Source organism: Cetorhinus maximus, unplaced genomic scaffold (genome assembly GCF_964194155.1).
Source record: "Cetorhinus maximus unplaced genomic scaffold, sCetMax3.hap1.1 HAP1_SCAFFOLD_914, whole genome shotgun sequence".
NCBI lineage: Eukaryota > Metazoa > Chordata > Chondrichthyes > Lamniformes > Cetorhinidae > Cetorhinus > Cetorhinus maximus.
Window position 1 is genome coordinate 10,001 of NW_027596856.1, and position 17,500 is coordinate 27,500.

A 17,500-nucleotide genomic window follows, 5' to 3' on the forward strand; every position below is an offset into this window, starting at 1 on the left:
CACCCTCAAAGTCGCACTTTTCTGGGCATTTTTAAAGTGTGACCGTTGTCTGAAAATGTTCTGAAAATCGTGTCCCCGAAAATCTCCGGGTACCCCGCCAACCTCCCCTGCCAACAATTGCAACCGTAAGGTCGGGCGGTAGTCCTACCGTCCAGGAGGCCCCAAAGCCCGCAAAACGCCATTTTGCCATTTTCTCATCGGGACTTCCGAGGGGAACTCATTAACGAGCTCCAGGAGTGGTATGCCAGAAATTGCAACTTGACCCGTCGCCGGGCACACCCGCTACTCTCTGCGGGAATACCCCCACCGGGTGCCGGGTAAAGGCCTCGGATCTGACCTCATGGACTTCCGTCTGCGCACGGATTTTGCTCTCGCGGGCCCAAGAGCCACTTTCCACGGCCTACCAACGCAATCCGAAGTGCATTGGCCAACCATTACAACGGGAAACACTTTGCCTCTCCGCCAGAGACTAAGTCCAATTGGTTAACCATTTCTCAGGAAAACACTTTGACTCTCTGCCAGAGACTAAGTCCAATTGGTTATCCATTTCTCATGGCCGCAATTTGCCTGCCGTTCACAGACTAAGTCCAATTGGTTAACCATTTCTCAGGAAAAGGCTTTGCCTCTCTGCCAGAGACTAAGTCCAATTGGTTAACCATTTCTCAGGAAAACGCTTTGCCTCTCTGCCAGAGACTAAGTCCAATTGGTTAACCATTTCTCTTGAAAACACTTTGCCTCTCTGCCAGAGACTAAGTCCAATTGGTTATCCATTTCTCGTGAAAACACTTTGCCTCTCTGCCAGAGACTAAGTCCAATTGGTTAACCATTTCTCGTGAATACACTTTGTCTCTCTGCCAGAGACTAAGTCCAATTGGTTAACCATTTCTCGTGAAAACACTTTGTCTCTCCGCCAGAGACTAAGTCCAATTGGTTAATCATTTCTCAAGGCCACAATTTGCCTGCCGTTCAGAGACCAAGTCCAATTGGTTAACCATTTCTCTTGAAAACACTTTGCCTCTCTGCCAGAGACTAAGTCCAATTGGTTAACCATTTCTCGTGAAAACACTTTGTCTCTCCTCCAGAGACTAAGTCCAATTGGTTAATCATTTCTCAAGGCCACAATTTGCCTGCCGTTCAGAGACCAAGTCCAATTGGTTAACCATTTCTCTTGAAAACACTTTGCCTCTCTGCCAGAGACGAAGTCCAATTGGTTAACCATTTCTCTTGAAAACACTTTGTCTCTCCGCCAGAGACTAAGTCCAATTGGTTAACCATTTCTCGTGAAAACACTTTGCCTCTCTGCCAGAGACTAAGTCCAATTGGTTAACCATTTCTCGTGAAAACACTTTGCCTCTCTGCCAGAGACTAAGTCCAATTGGTTATCCATTTCTCTTGAAAACACTTTGTCTCTCCGCCAGAGACTAAGTCCAATTGGTTAACCATTTCTCGTGAAAACACTTTGCCTCTCTGCCAGAGACTAAGTCCAATTGGTTAACCATTTCTCGTGAAAACACTTTGCCTCTCTGCCAGAGACTAAGTCCAATTGGTTAACCATTTCTCGTGAAAATACTTGGTCTCTCCGCCAGAGACTAAGTCCAATTGGTTAATCATTTCTCAAGGCCACAATTTGCCTGCCGTTCAGAGAAAAAGTCCAATTGGTTAACCATTTCTCTTGAAAACACTTTGCCTCTCTGCCAGAGACTAAGTCCAATTGGTTAACCATTTCTCTTGAAAACACTTTGTCTCTCCGCCAGAGACTAAGTCCAATTGGTTAACCATTTCTCGTGAAAACACTTTGCCTCTCTGCCAGAGACTAAGTCCAATTGGTTAACCATTTCTCAGGGGCTCACCGAGGGCAATCTGTAACGTCTCGCGGGCCCGGGGGCCCCTTTGCACGGCCTGCCAATGCAATCCGAGCCGCACTGTCCTTCGTTTGGTTAACCATTTCTCAGGGGCACACCGAGGGCACCCTGCATTGTCTCGCGGGCCCGGAGGCCACTTTGCACGGCCTGCCAACGCAATGCGAGGTGCTTCGCCCTTGGCCGCCTTCCCGGCCGGCTTCGGGACGTTTCGGGGGCTCTCACCGGGGCAAATCCGGTCCCCCGGGCGATTAGGAGGCCTCCCCGGGCAGGCCCGGGCTTCAGGCCGCCGCTTTTCCATCCCGGCCGAAAGAGGCGAAAAATGCCGAAAATGGCCAAAAATGGCCGCCGGCAGGGCCTCTCGGTCGGTTTGGCGGCAGCCTGGGTCGGTCCCTGCAGACCTGGAGGCTCGAGAAGGTTTTTGGCGATGTCGACCGATTCTCGATTTGCCACCTCCTACTATTCTGCAGGTACCCCGCCAACCTCCCCTGCCGACAATTCCAACCGTAAGGTCGGGCGGTAGTCCTACCGACGAAGAGGCCCCAAAGCCCGCACAACGCCATTTTGCCCTTTCCTCATCGGGACTTCCGCGGGGAACTCATTAACCAGCTCCATGAGTGGCATGCCAGAAATTGCAACTTGACCCGTCGCCGGGCAGATTCGCTACTCTCTGCGGGAATACCCCCACCGGGTGCCGGGTAAAGGCCTCGGATCTGACCTCATGGACTTCCGTCTGTGCACGGATTTTGCTCTCGCGGGCCCAAGAGCCTCATTGCCCGGCCTGCCAATGCAACCCGAGGTCCATTGGCCTCATTGGTTAATTATTTCTCGAGAAAACACTTTGCCTCTCCGCCAGAGACTAAGTCCAATTGGTTAATCATTTCTCAAGGCCACAATTTGCCTGCCGTTCAGAGACTAAGTCCAATTGGTTAACCATTTCTCTTGAAAACACTTTGCCTCTCTGCCAGAGACTAAGTCCAATTGGTTAACCATTTCTCTTGAATACACTTTGCCTCTCTGCCAGAGACTAAGTCCAATTGGTTAACCATTTCTCGTGAAAACACTTTGCCTCTCTGCCAGAGACTAAGTCCAATTGGTTATCCATTTCTCTGGAAAACACTTTGTCTCTCCGCCAGAGACTAAGTCCAATTGGTTAACCATTTCTCTTGAAAACACTTTGCCTCTCTGCCAGAGACGAAGTCCAATTGGTTAACCATTTCTCGTGAAAACACTTTGTCTCTCTGCCAGAGACTAAGTCCAATTGGTTAACCATTTCTCAGGGGCACACCGAGGGCAACCTGTAACGTCTCGCGGGCCCGGGGGCCCCTTTGCACGGCCTGCCAATGCAATCCGAGCCGCACTGTCCTTCGTTTGGTTAACCATTTCTCAGGGGCACACCGAGGGCACCCTGCATGGTCTCGCGGGCCCGGAGGCCACTTTGCACGGCCTGCCAACGCAATGCGAGGTGCTTCGCCCTTGGCCGCCTTCCCGGCCGGCTTCGGGACGTTTCGGGGGCTCTCACCGGGGCAAATCCGGTCCCCCGGGCGATTAGGAGGCCTCCCCGGGCAGGCCCGGGCTTCAGGCCGCCGCTTTTCCATCCCGGCCGAAAGAGGCGAAAAATGCCGAAAATGGCCAAAAATGGCCGCCGGCAGGGCCTCTCGGTCGGTTTGGCGGCAGCCTGGGTCGGTCCCTGCAGACCTGGAGGCTCGAGAAGGTTTTTGGCGATGTCGACCGATTCTCGATTTGCCACCTCCTACTATTCTGCAGGTACCCCGCCAACCTCCCCTGCCGACAATTCCAACCGTAAGGTCGGGCGGTAGTCCTACCGACGAAGAGGCCCCAAAGCCCGCAAAACGCCATTTTGCCCTTTCCTCATCGGGACTTCCGCGGGGAACTCATTAACCAGCTCCATGAGTGGCATGCCAGAAATTGCAACTTGACCCGTCGCCGGGCAGATTCGCTACTCTCTGCGGGAATACCCCCACCGGGTGCCGGGTAAAGGCCTCGGATCTGACCTCATGGACTTCCGTCTGTGCACGGATTTTGCTCTCGCGGGCCCAAGAGCCTCATTGCCCGGCCTGCCAATGCAACCCGAGGTCCATTGGCCTCATTGGTTAATTATTTCTCGAGAAAACACTTTGCCTCTCCGCCAGAGACTAAGTCCAATTGGTTAATCATTTCTCAAGGCCACAATTTGCCTGCCGTTCAGAGACTAAGTCCAATTGGTTAACCATTTCTCTTGAAAACACTTTGCCTCTCTGCCAGAGACTAAGTCCAATTGGTTAACCATTTCTCTTGAAAACACATTGTCTCTCCGCCAGAGACTAAGTCCAATTGGTTAATCATTTCTCTTGAAAACACTTTGCCTCTCCGCCAGAGACTAAGTCCAATTGGTTAACCATTTCTCGTGAAAACACTTTGCCTCTCTGCCAGAGACTAAGTCCAATTGGTTAACCATTTCTCTTGAAAACACTTTGCCTCTCTGCCAGAGACTAAGTCCAATTGGTTAACCATTTCTCGTGAAAACACTTTGTCTCTCTGCCAGAGACTAAGTCCAATTGGTTAACCATTTCTCTTGAAAACACTTTGCCTCTCTGCCAGAGACTAAGTCCAATTGGTTAACCATTTCTCGTGAAAACACTTTGTCTCTCTGCCAGAGACTAAGTCCAATTGGTTAACCATTTCTCAGGGGCACACCGAGGGCAACCTGTAACGTCTCGCGGGCCCGGGGGCCCCTTTGCACGGCCTGCCAATGCAATCCGAGGCGCACTGTCCTTCGTTTGGTTAACCATTTCTCAGGGGCACACCGAGGGCACCCTGCATTGTCTCGCGGGCCCGGAGGCCACTTTGCACGGCCTGCCAATGCAATCCGAGGTGCTTCGCCCTTGGCCGCCTTCCCGGCCGGCTTCGGGACGTTTCGGGGGCTCTCACCGGGGCAAATCCGGTCCCCCGGGCGATTAGGAGGCCTCCCCGGGCAGGCCCGGGCTTCAGGCCGCCGCTTTTCCATCCCGGCCGAAAGAGGCGAAAAATGCCGAAAATGGCCAAAAATGGCCGCCGGCAGGGCCTGTCGGTCGGTTTGGCGGCAGCCTGGGTCGGTCCCTGCAGACCTGGAGGCTCGAGAAGGTTTTTGGCGATGTCGACCGATTCTCGATTTGCCACCTCCTACTATTCTGCAGGTACCCCGCCAACCTCCCCTGCCAACAATTCCAACCGTAAGGTCGGGCGGTAGTCCTACCGTCCAGGAGGCCCTAAAAGCCCGCAAAACGCCATTTTGCCCTTTCCTCATCGGGACTTCCGAGGGGAACTCAAGAACCAGCTCCAGGAGTGGCATGCCAGAAATTGCAACTTGACCCGTCGCCGGGCAGATTCGCTACTCTCTGCGGGAATACCCCCACCGGGTGCCGGGTAAAGGCCTCGGATCTGACCTCATGGACTTCCGTCTGTGCACGGATTTTGCTCTCGCGGGCCCAAGAGCCACATTGCCCGGCCTGCCAATGCAACCCGAGGTCCATTGGCCTCATTGGTTAATTATTTCTCGAGAAAACACTTTGCCTCTCTGCCAGAGACTAAGTCCAATTGGTTAACCATTTCTCAGGGGCACAGTTTGCCTGCCGTTCAGAGACTAAGTCCAATTGGTTAACCATTTCTCGTGAAAACACTTTGCCTCTCTGCCAGAGACTAAGTCCAATTGGTTAACCATTTCTCGTGAAAACACTTTGCCTCTCCGCCAGAGACTAAGTCCAATTGGTTAACCATTTCTCAGGGGCACACCGAGGGCAACCTGTAACGTCTCGCGGGCCCGGGGGCCTCTTTGCACGGCCTGCCAATGCAATCCGAGGCGCACTGTCCTTCGTTTGGTTAACCATTTCTCAGGGGCACACCGAGGGCACCCTGCATTGTCTCGCGGGCCCGGAGGCCACTTTGCACGGCCTGCCAATGCAATCCGAGGTGCTTCGCCCTTGGCCGCCTTCCCGGCCGGCTTCGGGACGTTTCGGGGGCTCTCACCGGGGCAAATCCGGTCCCCCGGGCGATTAGGAGGCCTCCCCGGGCAGGCCCGGGCTTCAGGCCGCCGCTTTTCCATCCCGGCCGAAAGAGGCGAAAAATGCCGAAAATGGCCAAAAATGGCCGCCGGCAGGGCCTGTCGGTCGGTTTGGCGGCAGCCTGGGTCGGTCCCTGCAGACCTGGAGGCTCGAGAAGGTTTTTGGCGATGTCGACCGATTCTCGATTTGCCACCTCCTACTATTCTGCAGGTACCCCGCCAACCTCCCCTGCCAACAATTCCAACCGTAAGGTCGGGCGGTAGTCCTACCGTCCAGGAGGCCCTAAAAGCCCGCAAAACGCCATTTTGCCCTTTCCTCATCGGGACTTCCGAGGGGAACTCATGAACCAGCTCCAGGAGTGGCATGCCAGAAATTGCAACTTGACCCGTCGCCGGGCAGATTCGCTACTCTCTGCGGGAATACCCCCACCGGGTGCCGGGTAAAGGCCTCGGATCTGACCTCATGGACTTCCGTCTGTGCACGGATTTTGCTCTCGCGGGCCCAAGAGCCACATTGCCCGGCCTGCCAATGCAACCCGAGGTCCATTGGCCTCATTGGTTAATTATTTCTCGAGAAAACACTTTGCCTCTCCGCCAGAGACTAAGTCCAATTGGTTAATCATTTCTCAAGGCCACAATTTGCCTGCCGTTCAGAGACTAAGTCCAATTGGTTAACCATTTCTCTGGAAAACACTTTGCCTCTCTGCCAGAGACTAAGTCCAATTGGTTAACCATTTCTCTTGAAAACACTTTGCCTCTCTGCCAGAGACTAAGTCCAATTGGTTATCCATTTCTCATGGCCGCAATTTGCCTGCCGTTCACAGACTAAGTCCAATTGGTTAACCATTTCTCAGGAAAAGGCTTTGCCTCTCTGCCAGAGACTAAGTCCAATTGGTTAACCATTTCTCAGGAAAACGCTTTGCCTCTCTGCCAGAGACTAAGTCCAATTGGTTAACCATTTCTCTTGAAAACACTTTGCCTCTCTGCCAGAGACTAAGTCCAATTGGTTATCCATTTCTCGTGAAAACACTTTGCCTCTCTGCCAGAGACTAAGTCCAATTGGTTAACCATTTCTCGTGAATACACTTTGTCTCTCTGCCAGAGACTAAGTCCAATTGGTTAACCATTTCTCGTGAAAACACTTTGTCTCTCCGCCAGAGACTAAGTCCAATTGGTTAATCATTTCTCAAGGCCACAATTTGCCTGCCGTTCAGAGACCAAGTCCAATTGGTTAACCATTTCTCTTGAAAACACTTTGCCTCTCTGCCAGAGACTAAGTCCAATTGGTTAACCATTTCTCGTGAAAACACTTTGTCTCTCCTCCAGAGACTAAGTCCAATTGGTTAATCATTTCTCAAGGCCACAATTTGCCTGCCGTTCAGAGACCAAGTCCAATTGGTTAACCATTTCTCTTGAAAACACTTTGCCTCTCTGCCAGAGACGAAGTCCAATTGGTTAACCATTTCTCTTGAAAACACTTTGTCTCTCCGCCAGAGACTAAGTCCAATTGGTTAACCATTTCTCGTGAAAACACTTTGCCTCTCTGCCAGAGACTAAGTCCAATTGGTTAACCATTTCTCGTGAAAACACTTTGCCTCTCTGCCAGAGACTAAGTCCAATTGGTTATCCATTTCTCTTGAAAACACTTTGTCTCTCCGCCAGAGACTAAGTCCAATTGGTTAACCATTTCTCGTGAAAACACTTTGCCTCTCTGCCAGAGACTAAGTCCAATTGGTTAACCATTTCTCGTGAAAACACTTTGCCTCTCTGCCAGAGACTAAGTCCAATTGGTTAACCATTTCTCGTGAAAATACTTGGTCTCTCCGCCAGAGACTAAGTCCAATTGGTTAATCATTTCTCAAGGCCACAATTTGCCTGCCGTTCAGAGAAAAAGTCCAATTGGTTAACCATTTCTCTTGAAAACACTTTGCCTCTCTGCCAGAGACTAAGTCCAATTGGTTAACCATTTCTCTTGAAAACACTTTGTCTCTCCGCCAGAGACTAAGTCCAATTGGTTAACCATTTCTCGTGAAAACACTTTGCCTCTCTGCCAGAGACTAAGTCCAATTGGTTAACCATTTCTCAGGGGCTCACCGAGGGCAATCTGTAACGTCTCGCGGGCCCGGGGGCCCCTTTGCACGGCCTGCCAATGCAATCCGAGCCGCACTGTCCTTCGTTTGGTTAACCATTTCTCAGGGGCACACCGAGGGCACCCTGCATTGTCTCGCGGGCCCGGAGGCCACTTTGCACGGCCTGCCAACGCAATGCGAGGTGCTTCGCCCTTGGCCGCCTTCCCGGCCGGCTTCGGGACGTTTCGGGGGCTCTCACCGGGGCAAATCCGGTCCCCCGGGCGATTAGGAGGCCTCCCCGGGCAGGCCCGGGCTTCAGGCCGCCGCTTTTCCATCCCGGCCGAAAGAGGCGAAAAATGCCGAAAATGGCCAAAAATGGCCGCCGGCAGGGCCTCTCGGTCGGTTTGGCGGCAGCCTGGGTCGGTCCCTGCAGACCTGGAGGCTCGAGAAGGTTTTTGGCGATGTCGACCGATTCTCGATTTGCCACCTCCTACTATTCTGCAGGTACCCCGCCAACCTCCCCTGCCGACAATTCCAACCGTAAGGTCGGGCGGTAGTCCTACCGACGAAGAGGCCCCAAAGCCCGCACAACGCCATTTTGCCCTTTCCTCATCGGGACTTCCGCGGGGAACTCATTAACCAGCTCCATGAGTGGCATGCCAGAAATTGCAACTTGACCCGTCGCCGGGCAGATTCGCTACTCTCTGCGGGAATACCCCCACCGGGTGCCGGGTAAAGGCCTCGGATCTGACCTCATGGACTTCCGTCTGTGCACGGATTTTGCTCTCGCGGGCCCAAGAGCCTCATTGCCCGGCCTGCCAATGCAACCCGAGGTCCATTGGCCTCATTGGTTAATTATTTCTCGAGAAAACACTTTGCCTCTCCGCCAGAGACTAAGTCCAATTGGTTAATCATTTCTCAAGGCCACAATTTGCCTGCCGTTCAGAGACTAAGTCCAATTGGTTAACCATTTCTCTTGAAAACACTTTGCCTCTCTGCCAGAGACTAAGTCCAATTGGTTAACCATTTCTCTTGAATACACTTTGCCTCTCTGCCAGAGACTAAGTCCAATTGGTTAACCATTTCTCGTGAAAACACTTTGCCTCTCTGCCAGAGACTAAGTCCAATTGGTTATCCATTTCTCTGGAAAACACTTTGTCTCTCCGCCAGAGACTAAGTCCAATTGGTTAACCATTTCTCTTGAAAACACTTTGCCTCTCTGCCAGAGACGAAGTCCAATTGGTTAACCATTTCTCGTGAAAACACTTTGTCTCTCTGCCAGAGACTAAGTCCAATTGGTTAACCATTTCTCAGGGGCACACCGAGGGCAACCTGTAACGTCTCGCGGGCCCGGGGGCCCCTTTGCACGGCCTGCCAATGCAATCCGAGCCGCACTGTCCTTCGTTTGGTTAACCATTTCTCAGGGGCACACCGAGGGCACCCTGCATGGTCTCGCGGGCCCGGAGGCCACTTTGCACGGCCTGCCAACGCAATGCGAGGTGCTTCGCCCTTGGCCGCCTTCCCGGCCGGCTTCGGGACGTTTCGGGGGCTCTCACCGGGGCAAATCCGGTCCCCCGGGCGATTAGGAGGCCTCCCCGGGCAGGCCCGGGCTTCAGGCCGCCGCTTTTCCATCCCGGCCGAAAGAGGCGAAAAATGCCGAAAATGGCCAAAAATGGCCGCCGGCAGGGCCTCTCGGTCGGTTTGGCGGCAGCCTGGGTCGGTCCCTGCAGACCTGGAGGCTCGAGAAGGTTTTTGGCGATGTCGACCGATTCTCGATTTGCCACCTCCTACTATTCTGCAGGTACCCCGCCAACCTCCCCTGCCGACAATTCCAACCGTAAGGTCGGGCGGTAGTCCTACCGACGAAGAGGCCCCAAAGCCCGCAAAACGCCATTTTGCCCTTTCCTCATCGGGACTTCCGCGGGGAACTCATTAACCAGCTCCATGAGTGGCATGCCAGAAATTGCAACTTGACCCGTCGCCGGGCAGATTCGCTACTCTCTGCGGGAATACCCCCACCGGGTGCCGGGTAAAGGCCTCGGATCTGACCTCATGGACTTCCGTCTGTGCACGGATTTTGCTCTCGCGGGCCCAAGAGCCTCATTGCCCGGCCTGCCAATGCAACCCGAGGTCCATTGGCCTCATTGGTTAATTATTTCTCGAGAAAACACTTTGCCTCTCCGCCAGAGACTAAGTCCAATTGGTTAATCATTTCTCAAGGCCACAATTTGCCTGCCGTTCAGAGACTAAGTCCAATTGGTTAACCATTTCTCTTGAAAACACTTTGCCTCTCTGCCAGAGACTAAGTCCAATTGGTTAACCATTTCTCTTGAAAACACATTGTCTCTCCGCCAGAGACTAAGTCCAATTGGTTAATCATTTCTCTTGAAAACACTTTGCCTCTCCGCCAGAGACTAAGTCCAATTGGTTAACCATTTCTCGTGAAAACACTTTGCCTCTCTGCCAGAGACTAAGTCCAATTGGTTAACCATTTCTCTTGAAAACACTTTGCCTCTCTGCCAGAGACTAAGTCCAATTGGTTAACCATTTCTCGTGAAAACACTTTGTCTCTCTGCCAGAGACTAAGTCCAATTGGTTAACCATTTCTCTTGAAAACACTTTGCCTCTCTGCCAGAGACTAAGTCCAATTGGTTAACCATTTCTCGTGAAAACACTTTGTCTCTCTGCCAGAGACTAAGTCCAATTGGTTAACCATTTCTCAGGGGCACACCGAGGGCAACCTGTAACGTCTCGCGGGCCCGGGGGCCCCTTTGCACGGCCTGCCAATGCAATCCGAGGCGCACTGTCCTTCGTTTGGTTAACCATTTCTCAGGGGCACACCGAGGGCACCCTGCATTGTCTCGCGGGCCCGGAGGCCACTTTGCACGGCCTGCCAATGCAATCCGAGGTGCTTCGCCCTTGGCCGCCTTCCCGGCCGGCTTCGGGACGTTTCGGGGGCTCTCACCGGGGCAAATCCGGTCCCCCGGGCGATTAGGAGGCCTCCCCGGGCAGGCCCGGGCTTCAGGCCGCCGCTTTTCCATCCCGGCCGAAAGAGGCGAAAAATGCCGAAAATGGCCAAAAATGGCCGCCGGCAGGGCCTGTCGGTCGGTTTGGCGGCAGCCTGGGTCGGTCCCTGCAGACCTGGAGGCTCGAGAAGGTTTTTGGCGATGTCGACCGATTCTCGATTTGCCACCTCCTACTATTCTGCAGGTACCCCGCCAACCTCCCCTGCCAACAATTCCAACCGTAAGGTCGGGCGGTAGTCCTACCGTCCAGGAGGCCCTAAAAGCCCGCAAAACGCCATTTTGCCCTTTCCTCATCGGGACTTCCGAGGGGAACTCAAGAACCAGCTCCAGGAGTGGCATGCCAGAAATTGCAACTTGACCCGTCGCCGGGCAGATTCGCTACTCTCTGCGGGAATACCCCCACCGGGTGCCGGGTAAAGGCCTCGGATCTGACCTCATGGACTTCCGTCTGTGCACGGATTTTGCTCTCGCGGGCCCAAGAGCCACATTGCCCGGCCTGCCAATGCAACCCGAGGTCCATTGGCCTCATTGGTTAATTATTTCTCGAGAAAACACTTTGCCTCTCTGCCAGAGACTAAGTCCAATTGGTTAACCATTTCTCAGGGGCACAGTTTGCCTGCCGTTCAGAGACTAAGTCCAATTGGTTAACCATTTCTCGTGAAAACACTTTGCCTCTCTGCCAGAGACTAAGTCCAATTGGTTAACCATTTCTCGTGAAAACACTTTGCCTCTCCGCCAGAGACTAAGTCCAATTGGTTAACCATTTCTCAGGGGCACACCGAGGGCAACCTGTAACGTCTCGCGGGCCCGGGGGCCTCTTTGCACGGCCTGCCAATGCAATCCGAGGCGCACTGTCCTTCGTTTGGTTAACCATTTCTCAGGGGCACACCGAGGGCACCCTGCATTGTCTCGCGGGCCCGGAGGCCACTTTGCACGGCCTGCCAATGCAATCCGAGGTGCTTCGCCCTTGGCCGCCTTCCCGGCCGGCTTCGGGACGTTTCGGGGGCTCTCACCGGGGCAAATCCGGTCCCCCGGGCGATTAGGAGGCCTCCCCGGGCAGGCCCGGGCTTCAGGCCGCCGCTTTTCCATCCCGGCCGAAAGAGGCGAAAAATGCCGAAAATGGCCAAAAATGGCCGCCGGCAGGGCCTGTCGGTCGGTTTGGCGGCAGCCTGGGTCGGTCCCTGCAGACCTGGAGGCTCGAGAAGGTTTTTGGCGATGTCGACCGATTCTCGATTTGCCACCTCCTACTATTCTGCAGGTACCCCGCCAACCTCCCCTGCCAACAATTCCAACCGTAAGGTCGGGCGGTAGTCCTACCGTCCAGGAGGCCCTAAAAGCCCGCAAAACGCCATTTTGCCCTTTCCTCATCGGGACTTCCGAGGGGAACTCATGAACCAGCTCCAGGAGTGGCATGCCAGAAATTGCAACTTGACCCGTCGCCGGGCAGATTCGCTACTCTCTGCGGGAATACCCCCACCGGGTGCCGGGTAAAGGCCTCGGATCTGACCTCATGGACTTCCGTCTGTGCACGGATTTTGCTCTCGCGGGCCCAAGAGCCACATTGCCCGGCCTGCCAATGCAACCCGAGGTCCATTGGCCTCATTGGTTAATTATTTCTCGAGAAAACACTTTGCCTCTCCGCCAGAGACTAAGTCCAATTGGTTAATCATTTCTCAAGGCCACAATTTGCCTGCCGTTCAGAGACTAAGTCCAATTGGTTAACCATTTCTCTGGAAAACACTTTGCCTCTCTGCCAGAGACTAAGTCCAATTGGTTAACCATTTCTCTTGAAAACACTTTGCCTCTCTGCCAGAGACTAAGTCCAATTGGTTAACCATTTCTCAGGGGCACACCGAGGGCAATCTGTAACGTCTCGCGGGCCCGGTGGCCCCTTTGCACGGCCTGCCAATGCAATCCGAGGCGCACTGTCCTTCGTTTGGTTAACCATTTCTCAGGGGCACACCGAGGGCACCCTGCATTGTCTCGCGGGCCCGGAGGCCACTTTGCACGGCCAGCGAATGCAAGCCGAGGTGCTTCGCCCTTGGCCGCCTTCCCGGCCGGCTTCGGGACGTTTCGGGGGCTCTCACCGGGGCAAATCCGGTCCCCCGGGCGATTAGGAGGCCTCCCCGGGCAGGCCCGGGCTTCAGGCCGCCGCTTTTCCATCCCGGCCGAAAGAGGCGAAAAATGCCGAAAATGGCCAAAAATGGCCGCCGGCAGGGCCTGTCGGTCGGTTTGGCGGCAGCCTGGGTCGGTCCCTGCAGACCTGGAGGCTCGAGAAGGCGTTTGGCGATGTCGACCGATTCTCGATTTGCCACCTCCTACTATTCTGCAGGTACCCCGCCAACCTCCCCTGCCGACAATTCCAACCGTAAGGTCGGGCGGTAGTCCTACCGACGAAGAGGCCCCAAAGCCCGCAAAACGCCATTTTGCCCTTTCCTCATCGGGACTTCCGAGGGGAACTCATGAACCAGCTCCAGGAGTGGCATGCCAGAAATTGCAACTTGACCCGTCGCCGGGCGCACTCGCTGCTCTTTGCGGGAATACCCCCACCGGGCGCCGGGTAAGAGCCTCGGATCTGACCTCATGGGCTTCCGTCCTCGCACGGATTTTGCTCTCCCGGGCCCAGGGGCCACTTTCCCCGGCCTTGCGAAGGCAATCGGAGGTGCTTCGCCCTCGAAACCGCCTTCCCGGCCGGCTTCGGGACGTTTCCGGGGCAAATCCGGTCCCGCGGGCGAAGGGGAGCCTTCCCCGGGCACGCCCGGGCTTCAGGCCGCCGCTTTCCGTGACCTACCGAAAGACGCGAAAAATGCCGAAAATGGCCAAAAATGGCCGCCCGGCACGGCCTCGCGGTCGGTTTGGGGGCAGCCTGGGTCGGTCCCTGCAGACCTGGAGGCTCGAGAAGGCACTTGGCGATGTCGACCGATTCTCGATTTGCCACCTCCTACTATTCTGCAGGTACCCCGCCAACCTCCCCAGCCAACAAATCGCAAATGCCGATCGGCGGGTGACCGTCCGGTAGTCATGCCGACGAAGAGGCGCCTAGGCCCCGCAAACGCTTCCAAATCCGACCCCATCCCGGACCGGTTCTTTTTTAAAAAAGGCTCCCAGGATTCCGGATTTTTTCCTGCCGCACTCGGGACCACCCGACGGACACGAAACCGGGAACCTTTCCCCGGTCCGACCCTCCTCGGCCCGGCCAGCCGACGTCGAAGCGGCCGACTGGTTAATGATTTCACCCTGCTCCGACGTGACGCGTTTTCCAACCGCGCATGCGCGGCTCTGCCTCCCGAACCGCCCCCTCACGTGGGGGCTCTGGGTCCGCCCCCCGGCAGCCATTTCCTCCTGCCGGTCCGTTATTTTACGCCGTTTTTCGCCCTCCAGCCCTGCCGGAATGCTGCCTGCTCGCTGGTTAACCATTTCGCTCCCTGCACTTCGGCTTCTGCCCAGCTGGGGAAGCCCGCTGCTGCCTCTAACCGTACTCACGGGCGGGCGGCTCGGCTGCGCGGCCTCCGGCCACGCCCCCTCACCTGGTTTGCTGGGAACCCGCCCCCGGCAGCCTGTTAGTCGTGCCGGTTCGGTCTTATCGGCCCTTTTTGCACCTTCCCTGCCTGCTGGCATGCTTCGGCTCACCGGTCAACCGGTTCCCCGTTCTCCACTTAGACTTTTGAGCTGCGGGGCTGGTCTGCCGCGAACTGCACCCGTATTACGGGGCGGGCGGCTCTACTGCCCGTACGGCTGCCCTGCCTGTTAACTGGTTAACCGTTTCCCCGTCCACTACTTCGTCCCTAGACCTGCCGGTGTGTTCTGCAGCTAACTGCACCCGTATTACGGGGCGGGACGCTCCGCTTACCGGCCGGCTGCCATGCCTGCTTAACTGGTCAACCATTTACTCACATATACTTAGCCCCTGGAGCTGCTGGGCTGGTCGGCGCCCTAACTGCACCCTTGTTGCCGGGAGGTCGGCACTAATTGCCGGCCGGCCGGCTGCCCTGCCTGCTAACTGGTAAACCCTTTACCCACATGTACTTAGCCCCTGGATACTGATGGGCTGTTCTGCACCTAACTGCACCCTGATTAGCGGGCGGGCGGCTCTAATTGCCGGCCGGCTGCTCTGCCTGCTAACTGGTTAACCATTGACCCACATGTACTTAGCCCCTGGAAACTGAGGGGCTGTTCTGCACCTAACTGCACCCTTATTAGCGGGCGGACAGGCGGCCGGCTCTAATTACCGGCCGGCCGGCTGCCCTGCCTTGCTAACTGGTTAACCATTTACCCACATGTACTTAGCCCCTGGAAACTGATGGGCTGTTCTGCACCTAACTGCACCCTGATTAGCGGGCGGGCGGCTCTAATTGCCGGCCGGCTGCTCTGCCTGCTAACTGGTTAATCATTTACACACATGTACTTAGCCCCTGGAAACTGATGGGCTGTTCTGCACCTAACTGCACCCTTATTAGCGGGCGGGCGGCTGTAATTACCGGCCGGCTGCCCTGCCTGCTAACTGGTAAACCCTTTACCCACATGTACTTAGCCCCTGGATACTGATGGGCTGTTCTGCACCTAACTGCACCCTGATTAGCGGGCGGGCGGCTCTAATTGCCGGCCGGCTGCTCTGCCTGCTAACTGGTTAACCATTGACCCACATGTACTTAGCCCCTGGAAACAGAGGGGCTGTTCTGCACCTAACTGCACCCTTAATAGCGGGCGGACAGGCGGCCGGCTCTAATTACCGGCCGGCCGGCTGCCCTGCCTGCTAACTGGTTAACCATTTACCCACATGTACTTAGCCCCTGGAAACTGATGGGCTGTCCTGCACCTAACTGCACCCTTATTAGCGGGCGGACAGGCGGCCGGCTCTAATTACCGGCCGGCCGGCTGCCCTGCCTTGCTGACTGGTTAACCATTTACCCACATGTACTTAGCCCCTGGAAACTGACGGGCTGTCCTGCACCTAACTGCACCCTGATTAGTGGGCGGACAGGCGGCCGGCTGTAATTACCGGCCGGCTGCGCTGCCTGCTAACTGGTTAACCATTTACCCACATGTACTTAGCCCCTGGAAACTGATGGGCTGTCCTGCACATAACTGCACCCTTATTAGCGGGCGGGCGGCCTCAATTACCGGCCGGCTGCCCTGCCTGCTAACTGGTTAACCATTTACCCACATGTACTTAGCCCCTGGAGCTGCTGGGCTGTTCTGCACCTAACTGCACCCTGATGAGCGGGCGGGCGGCTCCAATTACCGGCCGGCTGCCCTGCCTGCTAACTGGTTAATCCTTTACCCACATGTACTTAGCCCCAGGAGCTGCTGGGCTGGTCGGCACCTAACTGCAGCCCTATGGCCGGGCGGGCGGCCTCAATTACCGGCCGGCTGCCCTGCCTGCTAACTGGTTAACCATTTACCCGCACGTACTTAGCCCCTGGAGCTGCTGGGCTGGTCGGCACCTAACTGCACCCGTATGGCCGGGAGGTCGGCTCTAATTGCCGGCCGGCTGCCCTGCCTGCTAACTGGTTAACCATTTACCCGCATGTACTTAGCCCCTGGAGCTGCTGGGCTGGCCGGCACCTAACTGCACCCTTATCACCGGGCGGGCGGCTCTAATTACCGGCCGGCCGGCTGCCCTGAGCTGCTAACTGGTTCACCATTTACCCACATGTACTTAGCCCCTGGAGCTGCTGGGCTGGCCGGCACCTAACTGCACCCTTATCACCGGGCGGGCGGCTCTAATTACCGGCCGGCCGGCTGCCCTGCCTGCTAACTGGTTAACCATTTACCCAAATGTACTTAGCCCCTGGAAAATGATGGGCTGTTCTGCACCTATCTGCACCCTGATTAGCGGGCGGGCGGCTCTAATTGCCGGCCGGCTGCTCTGCCTGCTGACTGGTTAACCATTTACCCACATGTACTTAGCCCCTGGAGCTGCTGGGCCTGTCGGCACCTAACTGCACCCTTATCACCGGGCGGGTGGCTCTATTTACCGGCCGGCTGCCCTGCCTGCTAACTGGTTAATCATTTACCCACATGTACTTAGCCCCAGGAGCTGCTGGGCAGGTCGGCACCTAACTGCAGCCCTATGGCCCGGCGGGCGGCCTCAATTACCGGCCGGCTTCCCTGCCTGCTAACTGGTTAACCATTTACCCACATGTACTTAGCCCCTGGAGCTGCTGGGCTGGTCGGCACCTAACTGCACCCGTATGGCCGGGAGGTCGGCTCTAATTACCGGCCGGTTGCCCTGCCTGCTAACTGGTTAATCATTTACCCACATGCACTTCGCCCCTGGAGCTGCTGGGCTGGTCGGCACCTAACTGCAGCCCTATGGCCGGGCGGTCGACTCCAATTACCGGCCGGCTGCCCTGCCTGCTAACTGGTTAACCATTTACCCACACGTACTTAGCCCCTGGAGCTGCTGGGCTGGTCGGCACCTAACTGCACCCGTATGGCCGGGAGGTCGGCTCTAATTACCGGCCGGCTGCCCTGCCTGCTAACTGGTTAACCGTTTACCCACCC